The sequence below is a fragment of the Hesperophylax consimilis genome, chromosome 4 (genome assembly GCF_061612785.1).
Source record: "Hesperophylax consimilis isolate HC1 chromosome 4, BYU_Hcon_1.0, whole genome shotgun sequence".
Lineage (NCBI taxonomy): Eukaryota > Metazoa > Arthropoda > Insecta > Trichoptera > Limnephilidae > Hesperophylax > Hesperophylax consimilis.
In genome coordinates, this window is record NC_142839.1 from 13,664,227 (window position 1) to 13,673,827 (window position 9,601).

Below are 9,601 nucleotides of genomic sequence, written 5' to 3' on the forward strand. Positions count from 1 at the left end.
TTAGTAGTTTAATATTCAAATAATGCAAAATTATACGAGTACTCCTCAATAGTTTCTTTTTCAAAGTTTTAGCAATCGGTATTATAATTACAGTGCAATCTCCGTAATCTGAACTAATTACAGAAAAGTTCGGATTATGGAATGTTTTCGGAAAAATCTAAAAAAAGACAACTGTACATACATATGAATCCTATAATTTCTATACCCGCTATATCCGATTTTTTGACAAAATGATCTGAGTATGACATCTTGTTCACATTTTTGCGAGCAACAAGAGGAGCCTAAAATTGAGTTTCAAAACCCTCCTTATCATTACCAAAAACCATGTTAAAACTGCGAGTGAGAAACCAAATCCGCTATATCATACAGAAAGTCACTATCAAAACCCGCTATATCGGATTCAACGAATCACCAGCAGTTATTTTGCCAAAATACAATATGGCCGCCGCTCTGACGCCACGCTCCAGTGTCAAAATGATCTACGCGTGAGTTTCTAAACCCGCCATGTCGCCTCAGTTGACTTTCAAAATCACGAAGTGAGTATCAAAATCCGCTATATCCATTTTATTTATCGAAATTACTTAATTATTGCTAGACATATATAGAAAAATAAATGCTTTTCGAAATTTTATTACTCCAATTCATTATATAAAAAATTTTAATGCATTTACTTATGTACGCTAGAGATGTGACAGTTTTTTGCGGTTTTCTCCAAATCAATGAAAGTTGATATAGCGGGTATAGAAATTACACGACTCATATTACGTATGTATTTTATTATTAACACACAATATGTTACCACTTTGAAAGATAAATTAAGAAAATAAGAAATCCAAAACTGTACAGCTGCGTGTTTTTTGAAGAATTTCCAATACACACTCTCATTTCTTTGTTTTTTTTTCATAGAATTTTAATGTTTACATATAGGAAACATATTAAAAAAATATATTTTGGCATTAAACTATATATTTTGGCCGGTCACATAAATAAATATGTATGTGTGTCAATATTTACTTATTTATGACCTTGCTAGGTATTTATTATTCTTTTATAAATACATATATCTTACCAAATAACTTCACAAAAAAGTAAAAAAATTGTACTTTTGTCCATTGGTCGTTACACTGTGGGCCAGTTCGGATTACTGGAACGTTCGGATTACGGAGGTTCGGATTAATATATGTATTATATTCGGATTAATATATGTATAAATACTTAAAACAATCTTTTGTAAAATTTATATAACTTAATTTCTTATATGTATTAAATCCTAATTTGTAATTGTGTAAGAAATTAATAAAAATTATTATTATTATTATTATTTATTATTATTATTATTATTATGGATATTGCACTGTACATACTTCTCTATATTAAAATTTAAATTTTGTATTATTGCTAAAGTGGAACCAGCGAACTTTTGCACATGACAGTCGAATGTATGTAGAGATAAATCGCATAAAAAATTGTTATTATTATTCATTGTATAATATTTAATTTTAACATTTTTGTCATGTTACTTTCAAATTTCCTTAAAGTTCCATCATACCAAAACCTTAGGTAACATTCCCCCTTCTCACATTAATTTATAATGGCTGTACGCCTGTGCCTGCCATAAAATCTAAGACCATACAATTTAAATTTGACTTTGATTTTTTAATATACAGCTGCTGGACTTTATGTCTTATTTAAATAGATTAATTTTGCCCACAGATGATTGATGCCATGTTCGAATCTAAAAAGAAATGTAGACAGTACAGTGTTGATTATTTGAAGCTTGGCTTTATTCCTTCATTGTCGGACAAACAATTGCCTATGTGCCTTTTATGCAACAAAGTTTTGGGCAATGACGCTATGAAACCATCTAAGCTGCAGGATCATTTGAGAAGATGTCACCCTGATAAAACAGATAAAGATTTGAAATACTTTCAAACACTCAAAGATAAACTTCAGAAGAGACCTACGCTGGACAGAATATTCGCTTCGACGTCACAAAGAAACGATGATGGTTTGCGGGCGTCTTACAATATCTCGCTACTTATAGCAAAATCCGGAAAACCGCATACTATCGGAGAGAAGATAATTAAATTTAAAAGAGGAACTGACTGAAATAAGTACAAACGAAGAATTTAAGGTTCAGTTTAAGCACGGATATCAGCACTTCTGGCTGCAAAAAAACATACCCGTTACTTATCCCGTATTATGGAATATAGCGAGGAAATTTTTAATTTCCTTTCCATCGTCATACCTAGTGGAAAGGGTTCAGCGCTGTTACCAATCTCCTAACGAAAAAAAGAAACAGACTGGACATCATTAGCCGAGGAGACTTAAGATTAAACCTTACAAAATTGACGCCAAATGTTGATAATTTATTATTAAAGCATCAGGTTCATCGTTCCCACTAAAAACATTTACTTATTGCTTAGTTTATTTTATGTTACGTTTATTTTATATAACAGATACAAAATTTTATTTTGAGTAGTTTTAATTTAAATTCAATTAATAAATGTATAAAACTGAACATGTGTTTTTACTTTAAGTTTTTAACACTAAACTTCACTACAGTTAGAAATTTACAAAAAATCAATATCAGGTAAGTAGGGGGTCTACCAAAAACAGAAAAACATGGCAAGGGGTCTACGACACAAAAAAGTTTGGGAACCTCTGGACTAAATAATTCATTGAACAATGGTACCTCGCTGCTTGGACTATCTACAACTACAATGTAGGTAATGACATTCTTCAAACGGGCAAGCGGTGTTTAGAGTAGAGGTGGGTGAGTTCTGCATTTTTCCGGAGGCATCCGAGGACTGCTTCCTTTTAAAAGAACTCGAGTTCTTGGAGTGGGTCCCGGGTCCGAGTTCTTGGGTGCGGACTGGGTACTGGGCGACTACCGGGACGCACGGGTCCGGCCAAGGACTCGGCACTCGGACTCGGATAGAACCCGCGAAAGAACTCGGACCCGTAGCAGGACAAGGACCCGCACAAGAACTCGGACCCACACGAGAACACGGAGTCAATCCCGTCACCCATCGCACCCGAGTCGCGAGTTGTGCAGTTTACATTTTGGCGAAGTTCAACGAAATCCATTCGTGTCTTGTCGTGTTCCAGCTGATTGGGCTACGGCTAATGCGAGGCCGTAACGGATGTAGTATTAGGTTCCAAGTTCCAGATGATAATTTTAGCACACGCGTAAGCAGTAATAAATCAAATGTAGTAACATAAATTTCGGTTGTCGTTGAGAATTTGTCGTTTTCATAATCTCTGTCCATCGATATAGATAAAGGTACTTGGTCGAAGCCTCTATCAAATGAAACTCAGTAAAGGCGAGATGTTTTAAAAACAAAGTCAGGAAGTAGTTAGGTACAGCATTGAACTATTAAAATTTTAACAATTAACAACATGTTTTAATATCTATTTATTCCAGTCCATCGATTCATCGATTCTAATATCTATTTATTCCGAAATTATCACGTGAAACACACGAGAAAACGCATGCTAAAAACCGGCACACAGCAAAACACACGAGACAAACGCGTGCACAGCAGACCTCCCACCGCGCCGTGGAGCACGTGTAGTCGATATGATTTTGTGACAAAATGAATATTATATTCCTCTCAGCGTTTCCCAAACTTGTTTCCGCAGTCCTTTTGGTTTTATTTTTTTCACAGATCCACAAAATTTTATTTCACTCAATATTGACGTATTGTTTAAATAAAATCTAATTCAGTACCTACACATTTTAGAACCTACCTATTTACATTAAAAAAAACTAACCTTAATTAATATTTTTTAAAGGAATGTAAGACAGTACAAATATGGAGAAAAAGTGCACGGCGTAATGCACAAGATTAAGAAGTTACCGCTTCATCGATATAATAAGTATAGATTAGCCCTCCCATACCTAATTTCAATCCAAAAGAAATACCACCTAACGCGTCATTTCATAATACTACTAGGTACCTACCTACCGATCGAGTTCCGTCGCATCTGTTGCGTAACGTGTTTATTTTCTTAGGAAGAATTTAACATTTTGATCTTTTGTTACTTTTCTTTGTACGCTGCCTCGGATCTATCTGTTAGGTACATCTATTTTTGAAGTATTCATATAACTGATCAATTTGTTAATAATAAAGTTTGCGATAGCCCGTACCTAAAATACTACGGACTGCCTCATGTTTGTGTTTGAAAAAAAAAGATTTTCACAAAACTAGCGATTCTGTTGCCGCGAACTTACTGGAGGACAAATTTGCTCCACACAGACCAATAAAAGGTAAAAAACCAATGCTTATTGTGATCTTTGGACTGCGAGAAAATGCACTTTGTTTTTGATAAATGTTTACGTAAACCAATGTTTTTGGTTCGGGTGGCATTTTTAAGATCACAGGGCTTGTCTAGAGATACTTGGTCGAAGGACCGCTTAGATAGTTTGGACATGAAGAGCGGAGAAAGGTGTTTCAGGAGATTATTAGATTAGTGTGTGTGTAATATGGAAGATTGATTTGCGGTATAAGTCAGGGAAGACAGAGGCCATTTCACAACCACCTGAATCAAATTCCTAAGATTATCTTTATTTATTTATTTAGTACAGGATGCACATAATGTTGGATATTTGGCATAGCGCCGTTTTGTGAAAAAATCACCTTATGGGCGCTGTAATATGTCATAGGTATCACAAAATGAGAGTCGTAATTCATAACAGAAGACAATAATATTTTGTTATGAGATGAAGTTAAATGTAAAATAATAAATTAATTAGAGTTTTTATTTTATCCAGACTCCAGACCCACCATTTGGGAAACGCTGTAACAAACAATCGGCTTGGCTGCAACTCCCGAATTATCTGATTTAGCCAACAATTTTTTTTAAAATATGTAAAAAGGGACGAACAATGGGCTTGATTTAAGATAATAACTTTCGGATGGCTGAGCCTTCCAAGGTTGTTCCTTCAAAATCCAATGAACTTGTTTTATCTGTTTTCTGTAGTCGTTGTAGTTATCAACAGTGACAACAAAAAATACAATATTTACAATGAAGTGTTATGGATATTATAAATAATAGGCAAGATGCTTTTTAGTGGCTTGTGTTTTTTAGAAGATAAATAAAAACATCCACTGGAGCGCTTTTCGTCAAATTTTTGCAAGTATTGCAATATCTTAGTAGCACCTCTAGGTACATCCTAGAGTACTTAGTGAGTCTAAAAATATTGGAAAAATGGTAAAATCTAGGTGAATTCATTGGCTATAAGCCGCAATAATCATTTCTTATTGTTTCTTACTAATATTTTGAGGAATGCTGTTAATTGTATCGAATGGCAGAATTGATTGCTGAAACAGAATTGATTGATAAAACTATCGACAATACTAGGGTAAGAATCAATTTTTTTTAAAGTGAAAACCCCAGTCACAGCCTAATTTTTATACACCTAATTAAATTAAATATTACTCAACTTATTTTTTTTTACATCACTCAAATAATTTATTGCTATTATTGATTTATTAGTACATGTCAGTCGATATTATTATTTAACTAATTAGCTCATCGGTTTAGAAAAGCAACTCATAACCCCAAATAACTCCAATAAGTACTAGATATTAAACAATAAACAAAACATCCACTTACTGTAAAGCAGGTAAACAGAAGATGTCTTCACCACCAGAACTTACCACTCACTGCAGGACTCGCGAGGCCGGTGGTGGAGGGAGGCATTCGGGTTCGAGACCCCGAGTCCGAGTTTTCTGGGAGTTGTTGATTAGAGGCATTCGGGTCCGAGTCCAAGTCCTTAGAGGCATTCTCGGGTCCGGGTTCTCTGGGAGTCGTTGATTGGAGGCATTCGGGTCCGAGTCCCAGACCGAGTTCTCTGGGAGTGGTTGATTACGAAAAGGAGTGGGAGTAGGACCCGCTTCCCGCAAAGGACTCGGGCTCAAGGACTCAATCCGGCTGAACCTACACATCGCTAGTTTAGAGTGCTCTCACCTCTCAAATATTACCTATCAAAATAAACAGTTCACCATCAGTTTTGTTGGGGCGACTAAAGAGCCTGATATTTTCTGAAAAATATGAGTAATTTTCATTACAGATCGACATACTTGTACATGGTCTCCGGAAACTAATGGTACAAGCGAGAAATTGGTAAATCTATATCACATTTGGAGTTGCAGTCTAAAATAGAAGTTCGTTTATATCTCTCATCTGTGACTAACAAAAAAGGAGGTAGCGCCACACAACTTAATAAGACTAAAATTAATCAGCTTTTAACAATTAAAGCAAGTGGTCAAACTTTTTTGTTTCGAGCTTTCATTTTCGAATATGAAGTTGGAATTTTTTGTGGTCAAGTTCAAAATACTCTTTTATGTATTTTGTATTTATATTTTTTTATCTATGTATATTCTGTATTTATAATAAGTAAAACAATTGTTATTCTCTTGTAAAAGCCGCTATAATCGGCGTTAAAAAAAAAAAAAAAATTCCGTTTATTGTCTTTTAAAATGCATTGAAATGTAGACCTGACTGCGTATACCTATACAAAGCCTAGTCCATTTCAGTCACAGTGACCACTGTAGAGTACATATACAATACATGTACAGATACATCAAAATATTTTTTCAATCTTTGAACCCTTTCCCTGCGCCAAGCAACATGGGTTTGTTTCTCACAGATCCATCAATTCAAATCTTTTGGAAATTTGTAATTATGTGTGCAATTCTTTTAATGAAGCATTACAAGTACCTAGATGCAATTAATTCCGATTTCCAAAAAGGTTTTTTTTATTTGGCTATTTTATATAGCACCATTTTCGTGAAAAATCACTTCAAGAGCGCGATAAAGTTAACCACTCAATGTTACTAAATATCTTCCTATACATAGAGACCTATTTCGCTGGGTGAAATCATATTTTTATAACAGAACACAACTAGTGCTTTATAATGGATACAAACCATCCCCCATATTTGTAACTTCTAGTGTACCACAGGGGTCAAATCTTGGCCCCCTGCTTTTTCTCATATTCATAAATGACTTTAGCTGCGGAAAAAATAATAGAAAATAGAAGAAAAAATATTAAAATACAGTCAAACTTGTTTATAACGAGCACGAGTGGTCCAACTAAAATTGCTTACACTTATATTACTCAAATTTTTTTTCGATGATATTTTTTAAGATTTTGCTTTTATGCTTCTCAATTTCCTCTTCAAAACAATCAACGCATTATAACTATCATCATCTGGTTCAAGGCTTCCAGGAAAAATATCACTAAAATGCGTATCTTTTTATCGCTAGTTTGTGCGTGCTGTACCTACTACCTACGGCTTGTAAAATCGTCCTTGTCATAAATGCGGGATTGTTTTGGTTTTCGGCTGTAAAAATTAATTATTTGCCCGAATGTCAATTTCATATGGCCCACTTGGCTATAGAGAAAAATCTAAATGTTTGGAGTAATTCTTGAAAACCCCGACTGAGAACATTTTGGGTGAATTTACGCTGCATTTTCTAAATGGAACCAAATTTGAAGAACCGGTTTGTATAACACAAAATTCAGAAACCTTAACCCTTTAATTTCGCTTGAAATTTTCCTTGAATTTTATACCTTATCACTGACACCACGGGCATAAATAATAACAATCTATATTTGTAAACGCAAATATGAGCCGTAGTTGTAAGTCATATTATAGCGGTATTATGTAAATACCCACTTGGTCATAAAAATATGTATAGTTTTAAGTCATTAGTTAAAAGCCTTAGTTGTAAATCACTCGACAATAATCTTCGTTATAAGCCACTTGTTATAAGTCACTAGATATGAAACTTAGTTTTAAACCAAAAGTAATAAGTAAGTTATAGGTCAAAGTGAGAGAAATAAATTATAGGTATGCATATAATAAGTTGTTAAGCGCCTTTGAGGTGATTTTCTCACGAAAACGGCGCTATTCAAATAATCCAATCATTATTATTATTATTGCCTGTGCGGTTTAGTTAGTTACTTGTTTTTTTTGGCAGCCTGCGCAGATAAGTGTATAAAACTGTAAGCAAGGAGGTAATATTCCTTCATGTCTGTACAGTTTGTTTGGTTCATCAATCTTATTCAAAAAGAGAGGCCGCCGACATTAAAAGAAATTTTACTATCAATAAATTCGATACCAGATAATATTACTCGACACAACACAAGAGGGGATCGCATCATTTTAAAATATCGCCTAGCTAGCAGATCACGGGACATCATCGTCGCCACGCCCACACTTATAACATGAGAGGTATAAGCATAAATAAACCACTCTCGGTATAAGTATAAATAGATCACTCACATGAGAGGTTTATTTACGCTTATAACCAAATACTTACAACTCCAGTGAAATTGTGGCTATATCCTCAATACTGACAGCTAGAGGGGCTAAATTGAATTTGTTTATTACTTGGTGGCGGTGTTTTGGGCTCTCTAATTTGTAATTCGATCAATTGATAAAAAATTTCCAGAAATTAGGTTCATCCGTGTGCAGTTTACGGATGTAATAATAATTACAAACAACAAAAATACTCCCAAGTTGTTATTCAGGATGCCAAAAAATGTTGGTTTATGAGGATAGTTGGTGAAATATGATATGAATTTGTTAAATCCTAGAAAATAAAATGTTATTGTTTATTTTATTTATTATTAAAATGTGGATTACACCATTAAAAATTATACATTTTAAGGTAAATTCAGCAATTTAAAGTAAGGTATTTTAAAGTAAATTCAGCTATCTGTGTTAGTTTAGTTCTATGTAGCATTCTGTGTTCGTGTGGAAGTTATAAATCGTCATCGATGTTATGTTCTGAATCATTGAATGTAACTAAATATATTGATATACGAGTATAATATTCATATATAATACATTTTTAGATGTTGCAATTTTATTGAAATTTCTGGTACCTGTTTTTGGTAACATATTTATTGGTCTGAATTATTCACATTTTCTGTTATTAACAACTTTCAGAATTTGGATTACAATAGATGTTTTCTATTATTCAATTCTTAGTGATTCATTTATAATATTCAGTAGATGAGGTCCTATCATTGGCATTGCATCTCTCAACACTTTAATACTGATTCCATTTGGACTCTCTTTTGATTTGGTGCTGTTAAGAATTTGTAAAATATTCTTTTCATCAATCTTTTTAAGCACAAGTTTTTCTCGGCTAAACTGAACATTTCTCACGTGGTTGTCTTCCTTCAGTATTGGTATTATTTAAAAAAATAATATTTTTTTACCTTCATGACTAACTTTACGGCATTATTGTAATGAACACTTTTATAAACAATGATATACGATAAACGTCTGAACGAAATCTCGTTCAATTTTTGTCGTTTAATAAAAATCGTTCAACGTGAGTGGTTTATTTATGCGTTCAACTGAAATCGCTCTTCTGAACTGAATGGAGCAGGTGAGATTGTATGGCGAGCGATGTGTGTTGTAAAAAAACGTTTTTATGCGTATAGTGCAATGCATCGGCACCCTAATAACGATTTTATGATTTCGCCCATCTCTATAGACCATGTTGCCAATAGATATGTGCAAAATTATCTATGGAATTTTATCAATGAATTACCGCGGCGTCCACAGGGGCA

The 9,601-nt window shown here is 33.9% G+C and overlaps 1 protein-coding gene across 1 annotated transcript in view; it reads left to right on the plus strand.

Annotated features, from left to right (window-relative positions):
- LOC149424230 (mitochondrial import inner membrane translocase subunit Tim21) overlaps positions 1-9,601 on the plus strand; it is a 586,526-nt gene that overhangs the window by 36,638 nt on the left and 540,287 nt on the right. The gene's annotated exons all lie outside the window — the stretch shown is intronic.